Below are 18,008 nucleotides of genomic sequence, written 5' to 3'. Positions count from 1 at the left end.
GGAACCATCCGAATGTCCTTCTCCCAGTGAGTGGATAAACCAAATGTGGTATATCCATACAGTGAAAAGCCACTCAGCAATTTAAAAAGGACAAGCTACTGATGTATATAACAACATGCGTGCTGTGCGTGCCAAGCCGCTTTCAGTCGTGCCGGACTCTTTGCAGCCCCATGGACTGTAGCCCACCAGGCCCCTCTGTCCATGGTATTCTCCAGGCAAGAATACTGGAGTGGGTAGCCATTCCCTTCTCCAGGGGGTCTTCCCAACCCAGGGTTCAAACCCACATTTCTTGTGTCTCCTGCACTGGCAAGCAGGTTCTTTAGCACAAGTGCCACCTGGGAAGCCCTACAACAATATGGATGAACCTCAAAGATATCACATGGAGTGAAAGAAACCATTCTCAAGAAAAAGTTCCATTAGCATGATTCCATTTGTAAGATATGTTCAACATCTCAGCATTGCCAGGGGCTGGGGGGAGGGGAGGGGATGACTACAAAAGAAACAGCACAAAACAATTCTCTGCAGTTGATATAACTGCTCTGTCCTGCTTTTGGTGATGATTACATGAGTGTATACATGTGTTAAAATGCATTAAACTGTTCAAGAAAGTGTTTCACTGTAGGTTAATTAAAAAATAAAAAAAATTTTAAGGAAAAAACTGAGCCATAAAAGAAAATCAAAGGGGAAGAAATTGAGGGGCAGGATGAGATGCACAGATAAAGAGTGAGAACTAGGGACTTCCCTGGCAGACCAGTGGTTAAGACTCCAAGCTTCCACTGCAGGGGGTGTGGGTTTTATCCCTGGTAGGGGAGCCAAGATCCTGTGTGCCACACCATGTTGCCCCCCCCCCCAAAAAAAAAAAAAAACTTTCTTAAAGAGTGAGATCTAGTAATGTCTAGGTCCTTATCTAGAATGTAGGTAAAGCGCAGAGGGACAGAGCAGAGTTGATCCCTGAGGACAGGCTGCTGGGGATCAGGTAAAAAGATCAGGTTCCCCCTGCCGATAGGCTGAGGTGGGGTTTCCGCTGAACACCAGCAACTCAAGCAGAAGGGAGTCGAGGAGCCAGCTGGACCCACGAGGTGTGACTGAGCACAGAGGCTGCCACTCAATGCTGCTGCAACCCCAGGGGCTCTGCTCAGCCTCAGGAGCCCCCATCCACGGCAATGCAGAGCCACCCCAAGTCACTGCCCCACCCCACTCACTGGTAAGGAGACTCACTGACTGTGGGCAGAGGCTTAGCTGAAAGGGCCAGTGATGGACAAAAGCTAGACAGATCTGCTCTAACCCCCAATACACAGATAAGAAACCTGAAAAAGCAAAGCAACAGGAGTTCCCCAAGATCACACAGCTTGTGAGCATCCCCAGGGGTCCTGGACCCCAGCCCTGGACTCTTCCATTACCCACTGCATGACTCCCTCATCAGTCCTCTAGCCTGGGATGGCATTTCTTCTCATCTGCCCCAGGCAAGTGAGACCATGTTTTCCACTTAAAAGAGAGCAAAACACAGGTGGCTCCATAGCTTTTCATGACGACACGTGAAAGAACTCACTACCTCCCTGAACCTTTTTATTTGTTGCTGTTGCATTTATTCTTTTTTTTCAGATGAAATATTCACTACCTCCTGTGTCTTAAGTTCTCTGTCAGGCTTCTCTGACCCATGCCACTAAATCCAATGATTTCACTGGATGATTAAAAAGACAAAGTTCTTACCTATCAAATCACCTCTTATGTCCTATCCACATTTTTCATTTCCATCAAGCATTGGAGAGCTCAGAAGAGGGATGACTATCATAGTTCCCTTGGATTGAATGTTATAAGAGAAAAGCTTTGGTGGAAGAAGTTGAGGTCAAGGTTACTGGCCCAGCTCTGCTAATAACTGGATGTGAGATTTTAGGTATGCCACTTCCTTTCTTGAGACTGAATTTCCTCCTCTACACAATGAGCTGGTTAGACTGGAAAATTATTAAGATACTTTCCAGTCCTGTAAAGTTATAGATCATGTGTAGTCTTTGTGTGTGTGTTTGCCTAGTAGTGTTGGACTCTTTTCAACACCATAGACTGTAGCCAGCCAGGCTCCTCTGTCCATGGATGTCCCGGGCAAGAATACTGCAGTGGGTTGCCATTTCCTCCTCCAGGGGATCTTCCCAACCCAGAGCTCGAATCCACATCTCTTGCGTCTCGTGCATTGGCAGGTGGATTCTTCCCCGGTGTGCCACCGGGGAAGCCATTGAGACTTAAGAGTAGACAGCAAACAACTAAACTGATATACAAAAGAACGGATACATTTCAATAATTAAATAACTGTTTTTTGTGAGCCTACTGTCTTTTCAGGCTACACATTAGCCGGGAGGTATTTAACAACATGTAAGAAATGATAACTGCCTTTAAGGACATACAATCTCATGGATCAAAATAAGAGTCTAGGTTTAAAGGAGCCACTGTTTCACTTGTCCTCATGTGGGTCATTTGTTTAACCTCTCTGAACCTATTCCTTCATCTGTAAACTGTGAATAATAATGGCTCCTCCTAGGAGTGAAAAATAAATGAGAGTGTATTACGTTTTATTATTAAGTCATTTATATTACTGTCCTGCCCTCTCGAAACAGCATTTTTCTTTCTTACCCCATACTCTTTTTGCAAGTAACCTCCATTTTTAATCTCCTCATTGCTCGAAATTGAATTTTCTATTAATGCTTTGAGATGCAACTCAAAGTTCATTTTTTTCACAGAGATGTATCTGCCTGCTCCAGCCAACACAAATCTCCCTTGTCTCTGGTTTTCTGTTGCCTTTTGAAAAATACCAGTGTGGTGTTTTCTGTTGCCGCATGACTGACTTGGGTGTCGGTAGTTTAAATTCTCCTAAACTCCAGCTTGGGCTTCCCTGGTGGCTTAGATGGTAAAGAATTCACTTGCAATGCAGGAGACCTGGGTTCAACCCCTGAGTTGGGAAAATCCTTGCAGGAGGGCATGGCCACCCACTCCAGTATTCTTGCCTGGAGAATCCGTATGGACAGAGGAGCCTGGCGGGCTACAGTCCAAGGGGTCGCACAGACTCAGACATGACTCAACAACTAAGCACACAGGCTCCAGCCTATGTTACCAGCTGCCTCCAGTGACCTCAGACTCTACATGTTTCAAGGAGAATCCATAATCTTCTCAAAGACCTTGCTCCTCTCCATGGGTTCATTTCAGTTCATAGTTTCTCAGTTGCTTATACTAGATACATAAGTATTTGTTATGTTTCATCTCCATCACAGTCTCCTCCTATTCATCCCATTAATTCCAACTCTCATGCATCTCACATCATCCTTTCTCATCTCCATTGTCTCAGCCTTCCTGGAGCCTCTCTTGACTAGATTAATGCAATAGCAGAGATAAGAATGTATCAACATCACCAAGTAAGCTTTTCAAAATACCCCTATGAACATTTCCATCAGCCCATACAGCATCTGAAATTTTAGTTAAGGGAAAAGACAGAAGACTAAGGGAAAAGCTAGGCTTGAGTCTCCTGCAAAAGTTTCCAGGTTATTCTGATACATTGCTCATCACTGATGAGAACCACTGTTTTAACCTATCTCCTCCAATCCCTTCCCCCTCTACTCCCCTATAGAGTCCATGGAATTCTCCAAGCCAGAATACTGGAGTGGGTAACCTTTCCCTTCTCCAGGGGATCTTCCCAACCCAGGGATTGAACCCAGGTCTCCCGCATTGCAGGCAGATTCTTTACCAGCTGAGTCACAAGGGAAGCCCTCTTTACTGCTCAAGTTACTTTTCAAAACCTCCAATTATCATGGCTCCTCACTGCCTTTCAGAAACAAGCAAACAAACAAGAGATTCTTTAGCCTGGCTTTCACGTTCTGATTCCAGGCTACTTTCCTGGCCAGGATTTCCCCACTCTTTCCATGTCCCATGCATTCCAGCTGAAACAAACTTGGCCTTGTTCCTCTAGACTTACCAGGCCCTTTCATACCCCAGGTCTCGATTCATGCCGGCTCATCTTCTTGGGATTCTCTTCTGCTCTCACCTCACTATCCTTGCCTGGGAAAATTCCACATGACTTTCAATGTTCAGACCTATGCCATCTCTTCCACAAAGTCATGACCAATTTTCATCCTCTTCCAGGCAGAATTAGTTCTTCCCTTCTCTATATCCCATCTCAATCTATCCACAGTGCCCATTTATTGAATAAGAGCTCAGGAAGGCCACCTTTTTTGACTCTCTCTGAAAGGATAGACGTACCTCCTCTGGTTCTCGTAGTAACTGTTTACACCTGTTTTATACTTACGCCCTATTCTATTCCATATGTTGGGGGGGTTGGTGGTTCATAATCTGCTCCTCTACTAATAGGCGATGAACTCCTCAAAGATAGACGCCATCCTATCCTTCTTTGATCCCCAGCACAAGCAAGAGTACGGAATTTTACCGGGTGCTAGACAAATATTACTGCAGTCAAGATCCAGATTGGAGGGTCCTCCCTGGTGGTCTAATGGCTAAGACTCTGGGCTCCCAATGCAGGGGGCCCTGGTTCAGGTTCCCCTAGTCAGGGAACTATATCCCACAGGCTGCAGCTGAGGCTCTGCATGCCACAACTAGGGCCCAGCACAGCCAGATCAATAAAAATATTTAAAAAGAAAAGATCCAGATTGAATCTTGTCCCCTCAGTAAGCATTTACAGGCTCTAAGAAGTAGCAGTGCCTTCCCTCTAACATCATAGCATGCCACCAATACCACCTTCTATTGTCATTTACGAGTTTATAGCCTTACCTGAGACAATAAGTGTATCAGGGGTGGGAACCATGTCTTTATCTTTGTCTGACCTGTAACATGTTGTTCAGTGCCCAACAAATAGCTCTATCCACCAAGCTTCTGGAATAACTGAACTGAATTTACTGGCATTTCTTTCCAGGTGATAAGCTCTTCAAAGACCCTCACTGCATCTTTTATTACCCCCTCTCACAATTTCAATATCTCCTCCAGTCCTGGGTTGAAAGCAAACATTCAGCAAAATATTTATCCATGACGCATTCTTCTTGAATATTCCTAAATAAGTTGAGGCCTGCTTGAGAGGGTACAGTGTCCCTAATGGTTGTGTTTCCAAGAAAGGAGGAATTCAGTCTTGCAGTGACCATCTCCTAACTCTAATTGTCATCCTGTATATATCCTGGTATTTCATCATGGTTCATCATATCACTAGAAAGATCACATCTGTCACTTTGCAATTCCCAGCTTATTTCCCTGGTCCAATACCAACCACCTCCCTTCTCTCCAGTTGTCCCAATGTGTTCATCAGAATGGCATGCACCATATTAACTTCAAACAGGAGTGAAAATAATGCCTACTGATGTGATAAGTTCCAGTCCAACAAGGCTGAGGGTGGGATCACTGTTCAATGTATTCATAATACAGAGGCCAACTGGATAATGAAAAACATTCCTTTATCCACAACTGAACATTTTTGGAGTTTTGTTTTTAAAAACTAAAACATCACAATACTTATTGAGGTTTGACAGAAAACAGCAAAATTCTGTAAAGCAATTATCCTTCAATAATAAATAAATTAAAAAAAAACAAACAAAAAATAACTCAATATCTCATTATTATCAAAACAATGAAGACACTGCATGGTATGTTTTATTTTAGGTAGTAAAAATAATCATGCTTTTAAAAAGCACTAACATGATAAAAGTTCTCTCTTTCTCCACTGTTTAAATAAAACAACACAAACATGGTCCTACAAGTTCATAAATTGCCCAACCATTCTCAAATGCCTAGGCACAACCTAGCTAACACCATCATTTAAAACATTAAGTTAGGAACCGAAAAACCGATGAGGAAATAGTTTTTCTGGAAGTTGGGAAGTTATATTAACTTGAGTTAAATAAAAAGAACAAACTCAACATTGATCATAGCACATCAACTGAGAGGAGAGATGCCAAGCAAGGCTGCCACCATCATACATCATGATAGCAGAGATGTCAAAAAATTTTAGAGTTTCTTCCAGATAGGTCTACGAATGAAATTACTTGGAAACAGAAAGTAATGACTGTGACATGGGATACTGGTGAACTTTAATCCACATTTTATCACCGTATTTAAGCATCCCCAGAGTCATGTCTATTTTAAAATTCTATGATCTAGGATAGATAATTTTCTTTCTGCAGTGAGATCATTTGTGTTATTAGCTGCAATGCAGTATTCTAAGACTCCATCAAGAAGAATGAAAGGAAATCAGAAATCGAGGCAACAGTGTAGACTAGTCTTATAAAATCTGACATTCGAAAAAAGATTGCTCTGGACTTGAATGATTCTGACTGATTATCCATACAACTGAAATCCACTGGTATAAGATGGAGTGATCTTGCATATCCAAAATGACTAGTCCTAACACAAAAAGGAGAAGTCTTCGTTAAGGTCACCATGCTGCAGACCTGAGTTGTCATTTCAGATCATTTCTCAGATTTGCAGGGAGTGAAAAAAAAATAAACATTTTGAGATGTTTCAACACTTTTAGCATTATCCACTCTAATGTCTACTGGTCCTACTTTGTTAACACTTTATGTGCAAAGAGCTCAAAATTACTCTAGATGTCTCAAGTGGACCAAACAGTTGATTCTCTCTACCAGGAAATTGGTTCCTGAAACCAAGGAAGTGCATCATATTGAAACAACTTTTCCTTTTGATTGTAAGCTTCTTAGCACAGTCTACATCAAGGATCCCACCAACCACCCCAGAGCAGCCACTGAATTCCTCTACCATCTCAAGCATAACCTTGAAAAGTAATACATGCTGCCATAAGTCGCTAAACTGAGAAGCTGAGATCTTTGTCTTGTGATTCAGCAGGATGTTTTTTTTAACCCTGGACAAGCCAAAGCTCTCTCTGGTCCTCAGGGCTTCCTTTTGTATATTGTGGGGCGGGGGAAGAACAGTACAAAACTCTTCCAAAGTATGAAGATCAATTAGATTGTGATAGTCAAATGACTTCAGCTTTTTGGGAAAAGATTTTGCAGCGGTAACAGTAAACTGTTTCCTCCAAGCCCTGGAAAAATTTTTCTATGAGTTCTTGATTTCTGCTTGGGTGAGCTGGTTTCATGGGGGTCATGGCACTGGTGATTCCTATTGGGCTTTTAGTTCTACTTTGCGAGTGGCTGGGGCAAGGGTGGGACAAGAAAACCCAAAGGGATGGGGACTAGCAAAAGGGACTGAAGGGTAGAGAGGCATTACAAAATTACTCCCTTTTTGAGGAAAGGCTGGTCTCAGATTCCCTTTTAATTTATTTATTGAAGTATATAGTTGATTTCCAATGTTAGGTTAATTTCTGCAGTACAGCTAAGTGATTCAGTTATGCATATGTATCCAGGCTTCCCTGGTAGCTCAATGGTAAAGAATCCGCCTGCAATGCGGGAGACCTGGGTTCAATTCCTGGGTCAGGAAGATCCCCTGGAGAAAGAAGTAGTAACCCACTCCAGTATTCTTGTCTGGGAAATCCCATGGACAGAGGAGCCTGGCGGGCTATAGTCCATGGGGTCACAAAGAGTCAGACATGACTAGCAACAAACATTTTCATTTTTTTTTCATTTTCATATATATATATACACATACATATATATATACACATACACAGACACACACACACACATAAATATATATATACACATACATCCTTTTCATATTCTTTTCCATTACAGTCTATCACAGGACACTGAATACAGTTCCCTGTTGAGCTTCCTTTCTAATACCCTCCCACAAACTTTCTTGCTGGCAGTTCTGGGGCAGGCATTTTTACACTTCCTCTTCCATCCTTCCAGACTGACACTTAGAGAAGCGAGTACAGGAGGAATTGTCTCCAAATCATCTTTTCCACAGAATTTCACATTAAATGAACATGGGGAAAAAATCCAATCCTGTGGTAATGTTCTCTTAGGACATTCTTGGGAGTTTTATGCTGTCCTTAAAACACCAACTGTCAAAATAAGATAATGGTTTTTCAAGGAAATCCCAAACATCCACAGTTAGCCTAGCAAGTTTATATAAATGGAAGAGTGTCTTCATGTCCCCTAGCTAAAAAAATATATCTGGGGAGAAAATAGAGCTTCATCGAAGCATCATTCCATATCGATGAAATCCTCATTTTCCACATTGCTTATTTTAAAATCCAACTCCTTTAAAATCCAACACCACATCCAAGTGCTACCTCTTTGCTATTTTAACAAACCCTTACGAGCTTTCTGTTTGCTTCCCAAAATATCACAAGAACAGTTTGTTGTGCTGGTTCATTAGCAAAACGAAGACTTTCTTCAGTGCTAATGTGTGTCACGTTTCTTACAAGGACTAGGAAGCCTACATTGCAAAGGAAGTTAAATGAGCATTTTCTCTCTAAAGGCCTTACACAGTTAAGTAGAGGAAGTGGGGAAGGGCTTCCCTGGTGGCTCAGTGATAAAGAAACCGCTTGCCAATGCAGGAGAGGCGGGTTCAATCCCTGGTCTGGAAGATCCCACACGTCATGGAGCAACTAAGCCCATGCATCACAGCTACTGATTCTACACTCCAGAGCCCAGGAGCCTCAACGACTGAGCCCACGTGCCACAAATACGAAGCCCTAAGGCCCTGGAGCCCATGCTCCACAACAAAAGAAAGCATGTGCAGCATTGAAAGACCCAGCACAGCCACACATTAAAAGGTGTGTGTTGGGGATGGCAAAGGGGAAGGCAGCTCCACTTTGTTCTCTCAATTTGGAGGGGAGAAAACTCTGAAAAGGTTTACAGAGTGATGAACCCTGAAAGATGTGTCAGCTACTGAAGTGTAGTATCTCAACGGAGTATATGCTTCTGAAAAGGAAACTGTTTTAATGAATGAGGCGGTTGTAGGTGAGTTTCATATTTTGGACCATACACTGCCATTTTAGCGGTTATCTTAAATCAGCCTGCAGGCATATGGGTGAAGAGAAGTAGAAGCTACATCCTACTCTAGCTGCAATATACACACACCTGTGACCCTTTGCTTGATTCTTCTTAGGTTGTTCTAACATGCCAAAGAAGCTATTTTTCCCCTTTAGTTTTTAAAGATGTTTGTAATTTTAGGACCCAGGAGATTTAAGACACAGATAGTATTTTGACCACATTGTGCTCAATATGTAACATATGAGAAGTAGGGTTTCCATTTTCAAGAAAAGCCCAGGTTGGGTCTTCTGCATAATTTGGAAGTTTAACATCAACTGGAGCAACTACAGGCTATTGTGTGAAATATTTGGATTAATGGCTGAACTTGAACCTGTGCCTTTAAAATATCTGGAGATTGACCTTGGCCACAAGCTTAGCTGTTCCTTTTAAGTTGATCCAGCAGGAATTAGCTATCTGCAGGGGGCACAGGCTGAGAGATGGGGTGCCCTCCAAGTCTGTTCTCCCATGGGGATGAGCATTCCTCCCAGCTCCATGGAGAGCTACACAGTGCCGCAGTCCAAAAGGGACTGGTTTGTACTACTTCAGTCATTGAGACCCTGAGCCTTTCATGAACCTCTTTGTCTTTGGTATTTTCAAGTGGAAATGCTAGCCAGCCTTTCGATACTTGTCATTTTCCCTTCATTTCCCCATTTACCAAAGAATTGGTCACAAGTTGGAGCTCTCCGTTTCTTTCTGTCCAAAACACTCTGAACAAGTTAGCAACACCAGTTTCCCAGGACACAGGCATTGGCAACATGTGTTTAAAATTTGACTTTGGAATCAACCCCAAGTGGACTGCTCCTTGGAAAAGATATGCTTTATCACAGATGAATTCTCCTTGTTCACAATTCCTGGCCTGGAGTTGCTGTAGGTTCATGTAGATGTGTGCTGGAAATTAAACAGTGTGCCGCCAGGGTGGCCGCAATTAAATTCAGACTTGCATTCAAACCATGGCCCGCGCTGCATTTCTTGGAGAAGTTAGATTTCTATAGACATTTCAGAATGTCTCTTCACAAAAGAAGGAGGCAGGGTGGCTGGGTCCGAGTCCCCTAAATCAAGGCAATGAAAATGGGCAGGAAGAGAATGTATTTGCAGGGTGCCAAAGTAGCTGTTCATAAGAGTGAAGGTCTCATACTTCCAATTTAGGGTGTTTTCTTATGGAACCCAGAAGGTATTCTATTCTGACATTCACATGCAGACTACAATCATTATTCGGAAAAGAAAGAAATCATGAGCTCATACTGAACGTCAACCCAACAGCATGTGTCATAAAATGGAATGGCTCTTCAAAAGAAAGAACAACCTCTTCTGCATGCAGATATACTCCCGTTAGACTTAAAATACATTTTGGAATTGAAATGCTGAATTGTAGCAAATTCTGACAACAGTCAGGAGTCCTGGGCTCATGCCAGAAGTTAGATAGCTTGAGGGGAAAAAAATAAACTTAAAATAACTTTTTTCTAGATAATTATGGATAGTATAGTATTTAGAAGGGGAAAAAAAACTATAGAGAACTAATATAGGTATGTAATTTTTCTAAGCTAAAATAAAGGCAAATATGTTTTTTGGCAAAATTTTGTGAAAATGGAATTCAGATTTAATCTGCCTTCTGATTCCTTCTACATGGAATCAGTTTTCATCACTTTTATTTATTTGAAGAAATACAAATTATAGGAAGCTAAAATCCCTGGGAAAAAGTCCCAGGATTTTCATGCTATGTCAAATGCCCATTTGAAATACTGTACTGAAAATCTATTTTGAGAGTGTGACTTTGTAACCTTAGACAGCTTTGTGAGTTATCAGAGGAGTTGGCCCAACTAGAAGGCAATCACTTGGGCATAAATATCACCCAAAAGAACAGCTATGGTTAGTTTAGGTGCAAAACAGCATAACCCCAAGATTTATAGCCATACAAATGATAGTCAAAAACCAGTTTTTGTAATCTACATTGGAAAAGTTACTATGTACATTTCACATGCAAGCTTAAAAGACAATCACCAATCCAGGCTGAACTGATTTCAGCATCTGAGTAAATCCCAAACAGCAGATCTGGCCTGGCTTAAAATGTCCATCCAGTTGTGGAGCCGAATAGAAAATAAACACGTGGAATGCCTGACAGAGACATGAGCCTTGTCTCATGATTTTTTAAAACTGAAAATGCCCATTATACAGAGCGAAGTAAGCCAGAAAGATAAAGACCATTACAGTATACTAACACATATATATGGAATTTAGAAAGATGGTAACGATAACCCTATATGCAAAACAGAAAAAGAGACTCAGATGTATAGAGCAGACTTTTGGACTCTGTGGGAGAAGGCGAGGGTGGGATGTTTCAAGAGAACAGCATCGAAACATGTATATTATCTAGGGTGAAACAGATCACCAGCCCAGGTTGGATGCATGAGACAAGTGCTCTGGCCTGGTGCACTGGGAAGACCCAGAGGGATCAGGGTGGAGAGGGAGGTGGGAGGGGGGACCGGGACGGGGAATACATGTAAATCCATGGCTAATTCATTTCAATGTATGACAAAAACCACTGCAATGTTGTAAAGTAATGAGCCTCCAACTAATAAAAATAAACGGGGGAAAAAAAAAAACTGAAAATGCAGCCGGAAACACACACAACCACAGAAGTCCTTGTGAAGAAACTGCCTTTGGCATCTAGGCTGGAGCAAATGAGCCCCGAAGACCCCCGCCCCTCACTCTTCCACCAGAACCCCCCATTTTTGCTGTATTTCCTAATTTTGTGGACCGAATTGCTAAGCTGTTTCTTAGAACATTGTGCAAAAGAAATAGCTGCCCTCTGCTACTCTACAGACTCTTGCAATTTTTTTCCTCCTCCTGGACACAGGCCACTAGGAAGGGAAAGACTCAGGGGGAAAAAAAGCAGAGCAGTGAAAGCAAAGAAACAATAGACTTTGACAAAGCATTCCCTCAACCCTCTTTCTGCTCCTGCTGTGACTCTTGCTTTCAAGAGTAAGGGCGGCTGCCATCGGATGCAGGGACAATGCATGGAGGAATACAAGGCAGGGAGGAAAAAAGGAAATCAGATGAATTCAGAGCTAAGATGGCAGGGCTCTCACCTTTTCTTGGTTTGCATGTGTGTGTGTGTGTGTGTGTGTGTGTGTGTGTGTTTGTGAATACTCTGGACGGAGACTTCCTGCCGAGAAGAAATAAAAAAAGGGTGTCTGCACTGCTGGATGATTCTGAAGTCTTCTACATCTGTACATGCATTTTAGAACTATTTGCAGGGGTATACTTGTTGTCAGCCATCTCTCTCCCACCCCACCCCCTTCCTCTTCTACGACCTGCGGTCTCCATCACACCTCTGTTAGTATGAAGACTTTCTGCCCATGTAAATGTGAGTGTGCATTCCTTAGTGTTTGAATCAAGACCCATATCTGCATGCAATTCTAATCTGCAGAGCCCACAGTGGTTAGTAAGACTATCAATTAGTCAGCAATAGCAGAGACCCTCAATGCCTCTGAAGGAACAAAGGTAGAAAGACAAGCAAATACTCCAGCACCAGGATCTTGCTGGATCCCGGGAAATTGCTGGCTATGAATAACAGCATCTTTCCCTGTTTAACTCTCAAATCCATGTAACATGACAGGATATTAATGTATCCAGCTGCATAATTAGGCTCAGAGTGTCTAAAGGCATACATGTTTCTTTGACACAACTGGGAATAAAATGTATTAAGCTGAACTAAAAGGAAATACCTGATTACAAATAAGAGTTTATGACACATTTGATCCACGCTCCATTTCAATGAACTGCCACTAGAACTTAACTCTATGGTAGAGTTCTTTGTCCATTTCAGTGCCATCTATGAAATAAACTAACAAAATAATGATGAAAGGAGGAGAAGGAAGTATTCAGCCATGGAAAAGAATATAAGAAGACTAATTCTTCTCCACAATAGATGAAACTGTTCTGGTTTAAATTCAAATCTGGATTTTGTTTAACATCAGGTGGGTTTCTTTTGGAGTGTGTATATGTGTGTGTACATGTGTGTGCGTGAGTATATTTTTTCTAATTGCACATCTTGTGTATATCAGCTTATACTGCATGTATCCTGCTAACCATCTGAAACAATAGAAAGAATTTTTTTCCCTCATTTTGCAGAAACCTCAAAAAAAAAACCTAATCTTTGGAAAGTCAAGGCTTTGCCTTTCAATTTTCAAGGCCATCAAAATATTGTTAACTTGAATATGTAAGAGGAAAGAGGGAGGAATAAGTAGCCGTTGATCTTACTCACTTTTGCACAGGGATCATTGCAAAGGGAGTGGTGTACTTTGTTTCTGATGTGATCTGTGATTTTACTCTTCTTTTCTGGCCCATAAAAAGCTGCATTTCTTTCCTCAGCACTTGTTAGAATTGAAATTATTTTCCAGTAAGGTATGGGAGCTGTCATGAAGGTTAATATATTTTCCTAACTCTGTAAATAAGACAGGACGTCTCACCTGAAGACATACATTTACAGCCACACTGTGACAGGGTCTCCAAGAGTCCACTTGATTTCCCTGTGCTATGGATCTCTTCTCAGGACTATCACTCTAAAGAGTCATTTCTGTTTTCTTTCTTCCTGGACAAAATTATTTCAACAATCATGTTACCCCCTTGTAACCTGGGAGGCGACTGCAGAAGCTGAGAAATTTGGAGATAACACTCAAACAGAAAACCCCACTGAGCTGCAGGAACAGGATGAAGAATCTAGCAAGCTCTGGAAATGAGGAGAGGTGGTAGAAATCAAGAGAAAGCAGGTCCCCAGCAAGATAGAGTGCAGGTAGTGAGGGAGGCTCATGACCCACCCCCCAACACACACACACCACCACCCATCAAACCCTGTCACCTAAGACAGAAAAAAAATCCTAACCATGTGGATAGAGGGGAAGGGAAATGGTGCTAAATAGCTGGAGAGGTGACCCACCGTCCTGTTTGCTCCTTGGCTCTTGCCGAAGGGAGTAACAGCCACCGCAGTGACAACGGCGTTGAAATGTGCCAAGTGCAACCCCTGCCCCGTGCTCTCTGCCTCCCGAAAAGGCAAGAAAAGCGTGGCTGGGACAGAGCACAACAGAAGGAGCAGGCACCAGCAGCAAGTCACGGACTCCATCAGCACCGGCTGGTCTCTGAAAGCCCTGCATCGGGGGTCCCGTTCACAGGCAGCGAAGCAGCAGAGACAATGGCAAATCAAAACCCTGGCAGGGCTGCTGGGATCATTTAATCTCTCACTCCAGCATCTAGACGGGGACAGCAAGGAACACAGGCGACAGCTCCTTCACACCGAGGCGCGAGCATATGCCTGCCTCTCTGAGGATATATTTTTAGACACAATATCGGGGTAAGGCAGTCTGTGCACTCAGCGGCAGTATTCACATCTGAAAGTGGGAGCAGCCTCTTTCTCACTCTCAGAGGAGCTGAAGATCAGAGAAAGCAGCCCACGTTTCTCACCAAGCCAAAGGTCAGTGAAGAGGACCCCGAACCGCAATCCATTGTCTCTGCGCTCAGACCATGAAATACATTTTCAAGATGTGCTCCAGAACGAGGTCACGCCATGTGGCCATTTGCTCACTTCATATCTTTCCACGGATGCCTTATTCTACCATCCGAAAGTACAACCAGAAGCAGCATTCGCACCTTGAGAAACACCACATCTGAATGCCACAAACTAAGGATGAAAAAATATTTGGCAGGACATGTATTATGAGTAACATGTCCTAAACTTCAAAACTTCTCCAAACAACGTTTATTAAAAGCAAGCGACAAGACGAGTGATGTCTTCTGTCATGTCGACGTGCTTTGAATCTGAGTGTTCCTCCCGTTCACGTCAAGCTTCAAACATTTAAAATAATAAACAGGAGAGAAAAATAGCCCAGCTCATTAAAGCATAAGCAAGAAAGCAAGGAGACCAGCTCAGCCTTTGCAAACAAATCAGACATAATCTGATATGCTTTTGTTTGAGCCTGGGAATTTTTCGTACACATAGAGGATTAAAATATTTTAAAAGATTCTTTATTAAATATGTATGTGGACATATCTGTACATGTATAAAATTTCCAAGTTAATTTAAATTTATGGGAGAAATTCAAGGGATTGCAGGTCCAACAACCCCGAAAGAAAATAACCCTAAAAAACAATCTCTGACCACATAACCAGTCTCTGAAGTTTCACACACCACAAAAATGAGATGGTTGCAATGGTGATGAATGAAAATAATGTTTCACAACCACAATATTCCAAATAAAAGTACTTAAGACAAAGAGCAAAATGTCCACTTCCTTATTTTTGAGTCAAAATTTGTTTCTGTCAGAATTGTTCTTTTTTTTTGTAAATGTCATATATGTGGTATCTATAAAAGGGAGGTACAAAATGGATTCTTGCCAACTCTACAAATAAGCAACCTGAGTGTTGGTTTTCCTTTAAGAGTAGAAACAGTTTATAATTTCACGTTGTAAATCTCACTAGGGCTGAGTGCTCTCACAAGGACTGACAAAGAAAGAATTCACGTCAGACCAACAGGCCAGTTTCGGTCAGTTTCCTGCAGCGTTCTTCCAACAGATTTGAGCCAAAATGAATATAGAACCCTAAGCTGAACCATCCATCACATTTTCCCAGTCTTTCAATTAATGACACTGCAATCAGATCGATAGGATGTAATAAGAAAAGAGCTTTGTATTTCTATACCTATTAATTCGCTGAGTAACTCCAGCAGTAAAACGTGACTTGAAAGGAAAAACACTCAAGGAAAATTTAATTCTCTTAGCATATTGAACAAGGACTCCCTGACCCAAAACTGAACATTGATGTTTCTACCTTCCAACCAGGGTTACTAGCATCCAAAATTAGTCTACTTGGTCAGAAGCAAGCTTAGTCTTTTTTCTAAAGAGTCTCTGAAGTATTCTCACAAGGCCACAGGTTGGTCTAGTTAAATTGGTTGTTTCAGAGAGTTTTAGAACAAACATCCTTGAAATGCAAGACAGAGGCAGGGCAGCCATCGCTTCCTGCTTCTTAGCCCAACCAAACTGCTAAATTTGTGGCCCTAGTTTTTGAGGGCATTCTGTAGAAAGGAATTAGGCTTAGGAAGAGGGAGACAGGGAAAGAATGATGAGAATGTTAATGACGGTCGGCATTATTAATCCCAAATCACTGCCTTGGTGGGAAACAATGTGAACAGTACCAGACAGGAATAAAACATGGTGCCGATCCTCTCTGTTTATCACCACAGACAGAGGACTCAAGTATGAGTTCTCTGTGGGAAGGAGGCAAAGAAAGCTTGTTCTAGGATGTTCTCCAGATTCACGTGCATATCTGCATCACAGGGTTAGTAGGGGTGAGCGGTGACTCCCTGAACTCAGGAGCGGAGAGTGAAATCATAGCTCCCAGGGCCTGGGGGTCAGGGAAATGCGAAGAGGTGAGTCAAAGGGTACCAACCTCTAGTTAATAAGACAAGTAAGTTCTGAGGATCTAATATGCAATATGGTAACTATAGCCAACAGTACTGTACTGCATACTGGAAATTTGCTAAGAGAGTAGACCTAATTGGTCTTACAGACAAAAATGGTAAATAGGTGAGGTGATGGATATGTTAATTAGCTTGACTGTGGTAACCACTTTATAATGTATGGATATATCAAATCATCACATTGAGCACCTTAAATACATACAATTTTTATTTGTCAGTTATACCTCAATAAACCTGGGAGGGGCAGGGGGCGGGGGGAGGGAGCAGAAATCAGTGACTTCAGTCCTAAGAAGTAGACTCTACAGAATAAAGGTTACTATGGCATTGAATCAACCACTGGTGTAGTGAGAGGAGCATAGGCTTTGTTGCCAGACAAACCAGAGCTTGAATCTCATTTGTATTATAGTAAGCATCTCTGAACCTTGGATTTGTATTGGTACAATTGAGATCCTACCACTTACCTCCAGGGCTGCTATGAAGTTGAATGAGATAATGTACCTAAAGCACATGGCACAGACTAGCTAACTCTTTCTCCTCCCAGTTCTCAGACTGCTGCATATAAAACAGTAACAAAAATGTAAGCTTACTGGGGCTTCCCTGGTGGTCCTATGGTTATGAATCCACCTTGCCAGGCAGGGTGGGTTTAATCCCTGGTTGGGAAACCAAGATACCACATAACACGGGGCAACTAAGCCCATGTGCCACAGCTACCAAGCCCATACGCTCTAGAGTCCATGCTCTCTGGAGCCCATATGCTACAATGAAAGATTCACATGATGTAATAAAGACCCAATGCAGCCAAATAAATAATCTACATGTTTAAAAATATACACATAAGCTTACTGTACAGATTAAATGAAATAATGTATACAGGACATTCTATAAACTGTTCAGCATAACAGAAGGGTATTATAGTTATCATAAAATAACAACAATGCTTTTAAAAATAAACACATTATTTAGCATAAGACATAGAGGATGAGGAATATGGTCCAGCATCTCCTTGTGTGCACAATTATGTATTTCAAATCCACGGGGGAGATCTCAGCAGTTGCCTTCTACAGGAGAAGGTGTGTCATGAATGGTCATCACCAACCAGTCTTCCAGTACATCCTCTCTTTGTTGCAGATGGCAATATTAGAGGGTGGAAAATAGGATTTTTAAATTCCCAGATGAAATTATAAGAAATCATCTACCAAAGTGTCAGAGACACCTCTGCTAAGATGTAAGACTATCACAACTCAGGGTCCCCTGTGTTTGTAATAAAACAAAAAGGGACCTAGTCATTCATTCAAGAAACACTTGTATGTCAGTAAAATATCCATAAAGAGTAGACCAGGTAGGAGGGCTAGTAAACAGTGTTTGCCCTCAGAGAGCTGAGAGTCTAGAAAAGGAAACGTTTAAATCATAAAAAGAATTACAAAGCATTGAGTGAAAAAAATACTACAGGTCTCAGAGTAAAATTTTGTGGTAATTGGTATTTGACATCTGAAATATTAGAACTTTTTTTAAGGGGCCCTTTTTATTACTTTCTCATAATTCTTAACTAATGAAACAATATGATAGATGAGAGAGATTAAAATGCTGCAAAATAACAAGCTTTA

The 18,008-nt window shown here is 41.8% G+C and overlaps 1 long non-coding RNA gene across 1 annotated transcript in view; it reads right to left on the bottom strand.

Annotated features, from left to right (window-relative positions):
* Positions 1-18,008, bottom strand: part of LOC110141081 (uncharacterized) — a 216,161-nt gene that overhangs the window by 131,223 nt on the left and 66,930 nt on the right. The window lies entirely within an intron of this gene.

The sequence above is a fragment of the Odocoileus virginianus genome, chromosome 10 (assembly GCF_023699985.2).
Source record: "Odocoileus virginianus isolate 20LAN1187 ecotype Illinois chromosome 10, Ovbor_1.2, whole genome shotgun sequence".
Lineage (NCBI taxonomy): Eukaryota > Metazoa > Chordata > Mammalia > Artiodactyla > Cervidae > Odocoileus > Odocoileus virginianus.
Note: the sequence above shows the minus strand (reverse complement) of the source record. Positions and strands in the feature narration are given on the sequence as shown.